We start from the raw sequence: 12,351 nt of genomic DNA, 5'->3' as shown, positions 1-12,351 counted from the left end.
CCAATGTCCACTTTCAAGGACCTTGAAAGCCCACCTGCTGCTACGACAATACCCCAAAATACCCACAGAACTACCAGCAATCCTGCTAGATCACTAATCGAAATAATAAAGAAAGAGGGGGGTTCACTTGGCCACTGATTCTCTCTGACTGCTAAATTCTTGATCCTAACCACTGCTCCACCTCTGAAGCCCCTCCTGTTCGTTCCACCCCACCACTCCTGTAAGTACACTCCCAACCTCTTTTCTCACTTCTTTAACCCTTTATGTCTCTTGTCCCTTTAAACCCTGTCATGTAATCCCTATGCCCATTGCTTTGCCTACTCTGCTCCAGACTTAACCTAATTGTTAGACAATCACTTCACACAGTTACTTTATAACTCTAATACAATCTTCTTTAAACTGTGGGGTTTTGCAGAACTACAAACAGCTGCCAATTTTTCTCTGAAGAGGTACTCTGGGACTTTTCAAGCCTGAGGAAAACTGCATTAGGCATACAGGGTCAATTTCAGTGCTGGCCACTTTAAAAGGGTTACTAGAAGCTCTGAGGGCAATAGATTAACACGCTGAGGACATCAAACAAACTCTCCTTACTGTCTGACCTGCAATGGGGATCTATGACTAGTGACAATGATTCTGAAGTCTCCTCCTGTAAGTCTGACATCCGCTCTTCTTGATTGGAAATGTCATAGGGGTACAATGTTAGTATCAATAGCAACCTCTCCAATTCTTACTGATACAGTACTGTATGTTTGTAATCTTCACATACACATAGATTTTCTAAGTTTAAATTGTGTCAACAGCCCCCAAATGGGCCCCCTTTCTACCCCAGACCCCATAGTAACCCAGTGGGATGCTATAGCTATTGTTACACCACTAGATGTAAACCATGTGAATAAAAGGTAAATGTGGTAAGATCCCCTGCAGTACAGTTTACATGCATGGATGTACAAATAGAGGACTATAAGAAGGAATCCAATATAATATCATTACAATGATACAAATTAGAACACATTGTTTATCAATGATTGCCCTTTAAATAGTTCATACAGAGACTGAGACCACCTTATTACAGAGCTATAAAACATACAGTATTTACCAAGTCCAGGACACAACTAGGTTTCAGTCAGAAGTGTGCCAAGATGCTCTACATTCAAGAATTAAAATGTAAATTGCAAATCTGTAGATAGAATCACTCTACGCGTGGCCAACATGAGTTAAATTCAGCCTGACTCTGCTGAGAATAATGCTTTTATGTATTGTAATAAATTGAAGTTTCCCTGTTTTTATTATGTACTATATGCATATATGTATATATTCATAACTCTGAATGGCGACTTTAATATTTTCACGAATCATTATTCAAGTCAGCTGCTCTTTCACTCTATCAGAAACATATTATACAGGCAGTCACCCGATTACGAACAAGATAGGGTATGTAGGTTTGTTCTTAAGTTGAATTTGTATGTAAGTTGGAACTCCAGCCCCAATTTTTTTTTAACCTTTGGATAGCATAGGGAAGGGTTATCCTCTGTAACGTTTCTTTTGCTGTTCTCACAGTGGCTCTAACCCCACACCATACTAACCAATACTAAACAAAATAAATTTGCATTGAGTTCTACTTTAAATGCAACTTGGACAGATGTTTGTACAACTTCCTGTAATGTACAGTACCATACCCGGAAGAAGAGGCAGGCACTCCTCTTCTGCATGGCTAACAACTTCCTGTAATGTACAGGAGGTACAGTACAAAGAACCAGACCCACTCCTCATCTGCATGTCTAACAACTTCCTGTAATGTACAGGAGGTACAGTACTACAAACCAGACCCACTCCTCGTCTCCACGTCTCACAACTTCCTGTAATGTACAGGAGGTACAATACTACGAACCAGACCCACTCTTCACTCACTAGTGGAACAGCCTGAGATGTTTGTAAGTACGAGTCGTACATAACTCATATGTTCGTAGCTCAGGCACTGCCTGTATAGATATTATATGACCTGATTTACCTGACCTGCTTTACAGTAATGGTGTACAATGGTGTGACTTGGCCTGGTTTTGTTGATATCTTTCTATAATATCAATGTACTAGTTATAATGCATATACATGTATAATGCATCTGTTTTGCCATTCTTACACATTACCTTATAGAGTACTATTGGCACAGAGGTAATATTGTAGTGTATAGTTTGTGCAACATATTTGTTTTCTGAAAGTATTCTTCTCCACTAAAACCCATAGATCAGATTATGGTTTGAAAAGTTGTAATTGCGGCTTAGAGAATTTTTACAATCCACGACCTAACTAAGTTCATAGGTTTGTCTGTTGGTCTGTTGTATGTTGCCTAAGGGTGAATTAATTGCATCTGCACATCCAATAGTTTTTTCATGTCTGTGGTCAGCCTGGAAAAAATCCAGTTGAATGGGAACCTCCCAACATTTCTATAGTTGATGCTTCTTCCAGGGTATCAGAATTTAGAGGGATTCTGAAACAAAATCTTGACATTACATTGCCCAAAATTAGCTACATAATGAAACTTGAAAATATTTTGAATTCCTGTATGTCCATGTCTGTCCTTAAAACTTGTAAAAGCGTTCTGCCATTGCACCATAATACTTTGATCTTTTTCTTGTTCGTTATAAATATTTAAATGTTTTTAGTAACTCAGATTATTTTATTACTGGTCAGTTATCAAACATGTAGACAATAGACATGTGCGCCAGCAAAAAATCCGGTTCAGTTCATTTCAGTTCAGATTTTTCGATATTTCGTTTTCGGGATTTGGGTCCGAAAGTCAATTTATTTCAGGAGTCGCATTATTTTGACATTTCCGTTACTTTCAGATGAGTTAAATGATATTTACAAACGAATTTTCGATGCAGCAAAGTGACATTAGAAAAAAAATATGACATTTTTCGTTTTAACTTTTGACAGTCCACAGAAACAATAATAACTGTCTTTGCAAAATGACAGCTCTGATTCAAATGTCAACAAGAGGACGGAGTGAGTCGTGATGTTACAGGACTTGTTCTGTCCCTTTGTTGACATTCGGGAGCAGAACTGTTATAATAACAACTCTGTTCCCGAATGTCAACAAAGGGGTGGAACATGTCCCGTGACGTAATGCCTCGCCCCACCAATTTGTTGACATTCTGGAGCAGAAATGCTATTATGACAATTCTGCTCCTGAATGTCAAGAAAGGGGTAGGACATGTCCCGTGAGGTCACGACTCGCTCCACCCCTTTGTTAACATTCGGGTCAGAGCTGTCATTTTGCGGTGAGAGTCAGGATCGGTCATGTTAGTTGGCGTATTTTTTATTTTGGCGAGTCAGCGGCTGTTGTTCATCATGATTGATAAGGATCTACATCGCTGGATGACATGATTGACCAAAGCATTACATTAATGGACATTTTTTTAAAATAAAAGACTCGTCAAAATCTGTGTTGTGTTTTTTTTTCAAATAATTTTTCAAATACGGTGTTGTATGTTTATTTACAATTTTACTGTGTTTGGTAATGAGTAGGGGTAACAACTACCCCTTACTTTTTCACAAGGGGGGGGCAACATCTGGGTGCACCCTTTGTGAGTGGGGCACCCAGATTCTTATACACCCAGCAGACCCCCTTAACACAGGGCAAGGGTTGTGGGGAAGAGGCCCTTGTCCTCATCGCACCCGCCCCATGTTGAAGGCATTTAATTTAATTCTTTCTTCAATAAGTCGGTTAAAAAAACATTTATTCAAAGTAAAAATAGACTTTCCTATATGAGAGTCTAAACCAGGACCAATTCCAGTTACTATATAATACACAAGCCTCATAAAGTAAGAAAAAAGAAACCATTACCTTCTCTGACTGAGCCAAATCCTCCTTCAGTTGTGTCTCACACACTCTCCCTCTCAGACACTGCAGCTCATAGTTGGAGGGTTTCGACAACAAAGGCAGTGCTGTCAATCCAAAAAGCAGTGAGCAGGATTAGGTATGGCCAGGTGCGGATTGACAAGCCACAAGCTTACAGTAACACTAAATTCAGGCATTAAGTCTTTGAAATGCGTCTAAATACCCTAGCTATTAACAAAAATGTTGCTTAGTTTTGCATCACTCTGCTATAAATCTTCAAATCATCTCTGAATTGGTGCTGACACTGTCCTTTCTTCTGGAGGGTGGCTACTTTTGTTCCCCTAATGTCTGTTTGTTGTAAAGTTGTCACCACTCCACTCCTGTGATGAAATGCAATCTCAATACAAATTAGTAAACTAAACAGGAGACTGTAGTCCATCATGGGAGCAAGCTTGGGGCAGTGACTACTTTACAACACACACCGGGACTATGGGGGACAAAAGTAGCCACCCTCCAGAAGGAAGGACAGTGTCAGCACCAATTCAGAGATGATTTGAGGATCTACAGCTGAGTGAAAAATTAGCTACATTTTTGTTAATAGTTAGAATACTTGAATGCATTTTTAAGATTTAACTGCAGAGTTTAGTGTCATTTTAATTGTAGAGCTGGAGAGGAAGAGGAAGGGTTTATACACTGAAGGTGGAATCTCCTAAAGACACATTTACCAATCATTAATCAATCATCTCTCAGAAGGAGATGACAAGCTTGGACAAGTATTGGGGTTTGCCCACTACTGCTGCCAATGAGTTGAATGGTCAAGGACTTGAGCAAAACATTTTAATGTTTTTACTTCTCTAATGTGACCTAAAGCCTAGGCGAAAAAAAAGTTCCAGTGATCCCTGGCTACAAGGAACATTACAGGTGTAACCATTTCATCACATCATCAGAAACTGCAGAAAATAAATGTTCTGTAATAAGATAGACCCAGTCTAGCCTACTAGGCAGGCAGCCAAGCCTGCATACTGTATGTAACCTTATATACTCATGTAATCACAAACTATACATAGTAGAATATTTGTAAAATATTGACACATATTGATAACATGTTTTCACTTGAATATGTAAAGAAAAAATAAAGTTTTAAAAAAAACAGTTCCCTGTCAAGGCAGTTTCAGCAGGCTCATGGGTGGTCATGCCAATGGTATTTTTGGTACATCTAATCAATGGTCAATGCAGACTCATATATAGATAGATATCATACCTTGAGCTTTGTTTAATGCTGTAAATGTCTGTGAAAACACAAAGGTAATATCAAAGGGACAAGAAACCATATCTGCTTTAACATACTCTTCTAATACTTTGCACATAGCTTTGAACTGAATGTTGCATTCTCCATGACCTGCTGGTCTGAATATACTCTCACTTGTCTGTCAGTACTTCCTTTTTTGCCAGGGGCCCTGAGTATGTCTGTCATTGCTCCCTGTTTCTCTGTCAGTTTTGCTAATAATGCCAGGACCCCTGATGTGCATCTCTCCATGCCAATCCCATTTGCCAACATCCTTACATCTGTCAGCATTCTTGTTTGCATTACATACACTAGAAAGTTGTGAGAGAAAGGAGTTTAACAGTTCAGGCTAGCACTATGAAGGAACACCGACACATCTAGGTTTATTCAGCAAGGTGGTCTAAAGTGTTAGTTTGTACAAATGTGCAGCTATCCATAGCCACTAATTAGAAGACATTTCTGATATCAGTAAAATGAAACTGATGCATATGTTTAAGCTCAGTTTATCAAGTTTTGATTCTCAGTTTTGTATTTAATTAATTAGTACCCCAGCAGTTTTGAAAATAAAAATGCATATTTTGCTGCAATGTTCAACTTCATCCCAATGCTGCTCCCTGAAGACTTACTACTCCCTAGTCCAGCACAGAACTGGTTGAAGGGCACACAGCATTCTTTCATATTTTGGCAAAGGTGCAGTTACCAGATTAATGGTACTCCATACATGCATTTTTACTCAAGAGGGAGCCGCTATTCAAAAGAAAAAAAACATGCTTGAAAATGAGTCAGAAGTGGCAGTAAATAAATGCACATGAAATTATGAATTAGCTTTAGGTCAAGTCCAAGTAGCTCTAGAACATATGATCTGTAAATGTTGAATGTTACAAGCTGTGCTGCCGCTATAGTCTGTTAGTGGCCACCTTATCTTCTGTAAGTGCAGTTTGATGTCTATTCTTTTTTTCTTTCATTTAAAGTTTTACTGCTCTATTTTCTGCTAGGTTTAAAAAAAAATAGAAATATAAATAAAAATGTAAAAAAAAAAAAAAAAAATGATTAAATATATATTTATCTATCCTTTCACATTAGGAGCCCCAACTCACAAATGGGGCCCCCCTTCACATCTGGATCCCCCATTAAAGCAAAGTCTTTAGTCCCCCCACTTCATGTTAGGATCAGGAGCCAATGCTACCTCAGTATGCTATGTCACTTAAGCAGTCTGCTTCCTGACGTAAAATACCCTAATGATGATCCCATTCCCACTGGGGAAGCATGGCAGAGCAGTGCCACCTGTTGACTGCAGTAGATATGCAGCCATGAGCGGTTGGCAGTTTTATTACTTTTGTCCATGTGCAGTAAATCTGCACTTCTTTGGACCTGATTTGAAGAAATTATAAGACATTTTGAGCAACCATAATGCACTCGGAAGTGCATTTTTCTCCTCCTTCCCACTGATATGCAGTATACATAGGGCCCCCTTGTAGGGGGGGGGAGGAGTGCAGTACCTTAAATCCCAGAAAGAGGTTTCTCTCCACCAAATGTAGATAAAGGAGTAGTGGAAAGGAATTATTGTTTTAGAGAGTGAGCAGATGATTTGCAGCAAGCAGAGAGAAGAGCTTTAAGATCTACTGTTGGTCCTTGTGGGAAGGACAGGGCTGCAACTGGTGAAATGTAGCCTACCATCTATCCAGTGTTCCTATTCGGGGAGAAGCTGCTGTTCTTCTCCCCCCCAGTGAGTTAGCCAGTGTATCTGGACGCTTGATTAGATGGTATTCCCTCCTATGGGCACAAGTCTTAGAATGGGACGAACAGAAAAAGAATACCCTGCTGTTGAAATGCTGCTGTTCTTATCAAATAAGTAAAAACAAGTTCAAGGAAAGAATGGTCTAAGCCTCCTAAGTCTCACAAGTGAGTGTGGTCTATACCTGGGGAAACATTAAAGAGCAGTAAGTTCAGGGCAGCAAGGTGGAGGTTATAGGTTAGGAAGTCAGCTGGCGGGACCTGGAACCACAGATATAGCAGAGGACTTCTGCGGATGTAATGTATTATCTGCCAAAAGTCTAAAGCCAGAATGGTGGGCCTTTGTGCATATGTTAGGAACTGGTAGGGAGAGTTGGGAACTTTGACTGTGCCTGCAAAGCTGATAGACCTCTTTGACTGGAGAACTGGCTTAACAAATCGAGTCGTCAGGTGGCATTTGAGTGTCCATTTTAAAGGTCTTTTTTACAAAGGTACATCTTGTTTTAAAGAAAAAAAAAATCACGATGCACAACGTCACAGGTGCAGACGCCTTTGCTAAAAGGGTTTTTGTTTTAAAGCAGACATACACCCACATTATGCAATGGGCTCAAGTTAGATTCAGCTAAATGTAGAAAAAAAACGTTTTGGGCAGTGTTTCACTTTAACATCCAGTGATGTTAAAGTGAATGGCCCTTTCACACTATTCAATCAGGAGGGGATCTGAGCACTGACCCCTCCTAAACAGAGCTATACGGTTTGGATCTCACTGATGTGACATCCATGTTCGTCTGTTTTTTTCCATTCATCTTGCAATGGAGGAAAAAGCTGAAATGACCGGACCTCATCTCGGTCTATGGAAATCAGATGTAAATGGACTTGTGTCCGTTTACATCAGATTACCCCCGATCCGGCATAATCAGATCCTGCCATCCATTTTGGGTGGCAACCTGAGCGTGAGATGTTTTGCTGTAATTTAATCTTTCAAGGGACTTACTTCACTGAACACATAAAATTGCATCACATATGCCCTTTATTCATCTCACTAAACTAATGGTACACATACATTGTTCAGGGTCAAAATGTGTGTGTGTGTGTATACACTATATTACCAAAAGTATTGGGACACCTGCCTTTACATGCACATGAACTTTAATGGCATCCCAGTCCTAGTCCGTAGGGTTCAATATTGAGCTGGCCCACCCTTTGCAGCTATAACAGCTTCAACTCCTCTGGTATGGCTGTCCACAAGGTTTAGGAGTGGGTCTATGGGAATGTTTAACCATTCTTTCAGAAGCGCATTTGTGAGGTCATGTTGGACGAGAAGGCCGGGCTCGCAGTCCCCGCACTAATTCATCCCAAAGGTGTTCTATCGGGTTGAGGTCAGGACCCTGCGCAGGACAATCAAGTTCCTTCACCCCAAACTCGCTCATCCATGTCTTTATGGACCTTGCTTTGTGCACTGGTACACAGTCATGTTGGAACAGGAAGGGGCCATCCCCAAACTGTTCCCACAAAGTTGGGAGCATTAAATTGTCCAAAATGTCTTGGTCTGCTGATGCCTTAAGAGTTCCCTCCACTGGAACTAAGGGACCAAGCCCAACCCCTGAAAAACAACACTACACCATAATCCCCCTCCACCAAACTTTACACATGGCACAATGCAGTCAGGCAAGTACCGGTCTCCTGGCAACCGCCAAACCCAGACATGTCCATCGGATTGCCAGACAGAGAAGCGTGATTCGTCACTCCAGAGAACACGTCTCCACTTCTCTAGAGTCCAGTGGCGGCATGCTTTACACCACTGCATCCGAAGCTTTGCATTGCACTTGGTGATGTAAGGCTTGGATGAAGCTACTCGGCCATGGAAACCCATTCCATGAAGCTCTCTACGCACTGTTGTTGTGTCAATCTGAAGGCCACACGAAGTTTGGACGTCTGTAGATACTGACTCTGAAGACAGTTGGCGACTTCTGCGCACTGTGCGCTTCAGCATGCGCTGACCCAGCTCTGTCATTTTACGTGGTCGACAACTTTGTGGCTGAGTTGCTGTTGTTCCCAGTTGCTTCCACTAACAGATGACTGTGGAATATTTAGTAGCATGGAAATTTCACGGAACAACTGAATCCAATGATTTGGAGGTTGTGTGTGTATGTATATGTGTGTGTATGTATATGTGTGTGTATGTGTATATGTATATGTGTATATATATATATATACATCTATATACATCTACATATCTATATACATATATAGATATATAGATGTATATATCTACAGAATATATGTATATATGGTCAAGTGGATAGAGTAGGGAATAGATAAAAGCCCTGCCAGCTTATTTTTTGATGTTTGTGTCCTGTTAGGGGGCGATTTTCCTGCACTTCCTGGCTCATGGTTGCAATAAGGTGTGAGTGGAATTCTCTAAAGTCAGGCAAATATCCATCTCAGTTAGGGTTGCCACCTTTTCTTCAAGCGAAAACCGAACACTCTGGCGACACGTGGATATTTTTTTGGGAGAATGAGTCACGGCTTATTCATATGTAATTAGTGCCACCTGTTCATATTTTCAGTGGGGGGCCAGTAGCCCCTATCTTAATTTTGGTTGCCCCTGTCTGCCTGACATCTTGTGTCCGGGTTTCTGCTGCCATGAAACCCGGACACAGCATTCAAAACCCGAACTGTCCGGGTAAATCCCAGACAGGTGGCAACCCTAATCTCAGTCAGTTGTTACTGGAACAGCTCTGAGATTATGGAGGGACAGAGAAAGCAATAAAAAACAGACAGAAGTTCTAATCCTTCCCGACTCTATACAAAACTAATAAAAAAGTTTTGTGGTCTATTTATAAACAATCTTCAATTTATATTTATTTCCCGTGTTCCTCAGCTCCATCTAGTGGCCATAATGTGATATTACATCCAAGCTAAAAAAATATACTAAAAACTTTTGTTTCTGCTTCTATTTGCACAGAACGAACTTTCACAGAGATTAGCAAGGTGAATGGTTTATGAATTGACCCCTTTAATATTTGCAAAGTAGATGGGGAATGTAACCGCTGTATTTTTAAAAGCAAAGAGGGAGATTAAAAAAATAACTCACAATTAGAAATAGCTTTGGTTATTTTTGACCCACAATTCCAATCTGCTGACTTAAATATAATGATGTCATGTCTTAGCCAGCATCATTTACACGGCTCTTTGTCTTTTGGACTTGCCCTATTTAGCCCTTTTTTGGCTATGCATTAAGACTTCTGCCGTTCCTTGGTCTCTACTCTCAGCTACTGTGCAGAAAAAGTAGTCACTCAACACCTTTTTTGTTTTTATATACAGTACTTGAAAAAAAAAAAATTATAGTTGAAAATCAAATTAAGAGTAGTACAACTTTGTTTTGCCATACTCCGGTCTCCATTCACTATACAGTTTTCTAGTGTTCTTGGCCTCAAATATTACTTCTATTGCACTAATTTACAAGGAATATGTAATGTACTTGTCATGTTCATCTTTGGCATTACAGCAACACTAATATTTCTGAGTTATGTGCTTTATCGAGTGCTGAGTGAGATTGCTCTTTCTTCAGATTGGGAGGTAAGAATTTATCTTTACCACCCACTTCTGTGCTCAAGCAAGTGTACTTTGTTCTTGATGTGCTGGCAATTATTAAACCCACATATTAAAATCACATAATGAAAATTTGAAAGTATATTAAGTTACGAGACTTAAACATGGATTCTTTCCTAAGTGCCTACACAGTGTTTCCATAATACATCTAATTATTTTTTTTCTTTGGTCTGCTTGGTGGAACAGTCATATTTTTTTTCTTATGGACCAAAAAGTTTCATTTTCAAATGACTATTTGCATGTCTTTTTGTTATTTTGTAGTTTTCTGATGTGAACTACATGATATAGAAAAATGTCATGTTCATGATACTGTACTCTATGTGCACCACAATTTTAATAGGAAAAGGTAAAAATTTAAATGCCACTGTAGACAGTATACAGTAATAATCTAGTTCTTCAAATTGTTTTATGTGTTAGACCTTGTAAAACAGGGCTTGTTCCCTTATTCAACTGCAAAAGTGTGGAAATTCTACTTTAGTCTAGGAATTCTATATAGAAGCAGAGATTGGTAGAGTCAAATGGTCATCACAGAACACTGCATCTCGCAGGTAAAGAACTCCCAATCCTATCAATCAGATTATCTGTTATTCATCCATTTTTGAAGTGCCATTTTAAAAAAAAATGATTGATATGATAGATGCAAAATTTTTATCTGAGTGACATATGAACGCACCCAAGCTGCAATCTTGTTTGCATTAGAGCAAGTAAAGCATTGTTAACAGTGATCAGTGGATCATGGGTGCAGTGCTCCTGCAAATCAGTGTGCATTAATGGTTTCTTTGTAGACCTGTTACTTGTGGTGTCACTGTGGAACCAATTGTTTCTCTGAAGACATATTTTTGGTGGTGTCACTATGGAATAGATTGCATCTCTGCAGGCATGTAACTGCAGAACCTATTATCTCTGCAGATGTGTTTCTAGCAGTGTAACTAAGGTATCGATTGCATCTCTGCAGATTTGCTTTTCGTGGTGTTAGTGCAGTACTGATTGTGTCTCTATGCAGCTGCTGTCAAAGGTGTCTGGAGTGTTTAACCTGTAAACAAGAGGATATATAAAATAATACTAATAATAATGATATATAGAATAATAGAATAACAATCTACCAAAATAAATCCAGCTGATACCGAAGCCTTTTCAAGCTATGACATAAAAATGGTACAGTATTATCCACAGTATTATCAAAAAGTGCAGAAATGATTTTATTAAATCTAAAAATACACTTATCACTAAACCAAAACATTGGGAAAACACTAAAATGGAACAAATAAATTCTAGTGTTTATAAAAAAAACTGTTTGGTTTAGTTTAAAGTGTATTTTTAGATTTAATAAAATAATGATTGCACTTTTTGATATTATGGAAACCAGACCTTTATATCATAGGATCTGGTAATCCCTGTACTTTCACAGATGTTGCTTATTACAAAAATTGTCTCCATGGGTAAATCTTTTTATTAGGATTGGAGCATGTATATGATATCTTTAATCAACTTAGCCACACCCCAACAAAGCCACAACCCGTAGAGTTGGAGGAGTAACAGATGAAGGTGTTGGCAGTGACCTAAACAGTACTGCTGTAAAGATAAGTACACTTTAGCCAAAGCCTTACTTTTTACATACCACTCAAGAAAAAATAGGTTTCTCCAAAGGTCCTTTTAAAGGCTCTATCCATCCAAAATCGATATAATTTAAACTGGGGTGGATGTCTGGGAATCATCACCAATCAGTGGCGTAACCAGAGTTATGGGCGCCCGGGGCAGAACATTTTTTTCGCCCCCCCCCATATTATATAAACATCCACTAGAACTGTACCCCCCACCCCCACACATATATATCAGCTAAGGAACTACAAGTCCAAGCATGCCATCATTGTCCCTGTAC

This window comes from Nanorana parkeri, unplaced genomic scaffold (assembly GCF_000935625.1).
Source record: "Nanorana parkeri isolate BGI_ZX_2015 unplaced genomic scaffold, ASM93562v1 scaffold509, whole genome shotgun sequence".
NCBI classification, from domain to species: Eukaryota; Metazoa; Chordata; class Amphibia; order Anura; family Dicroglossidae; genus Nanorana; species Nanorana parkeri.
The sequence above is the reverse complement of the archived record's forward strand: the minus strand, read 5'-3'. Positions refer to the sequence as shown.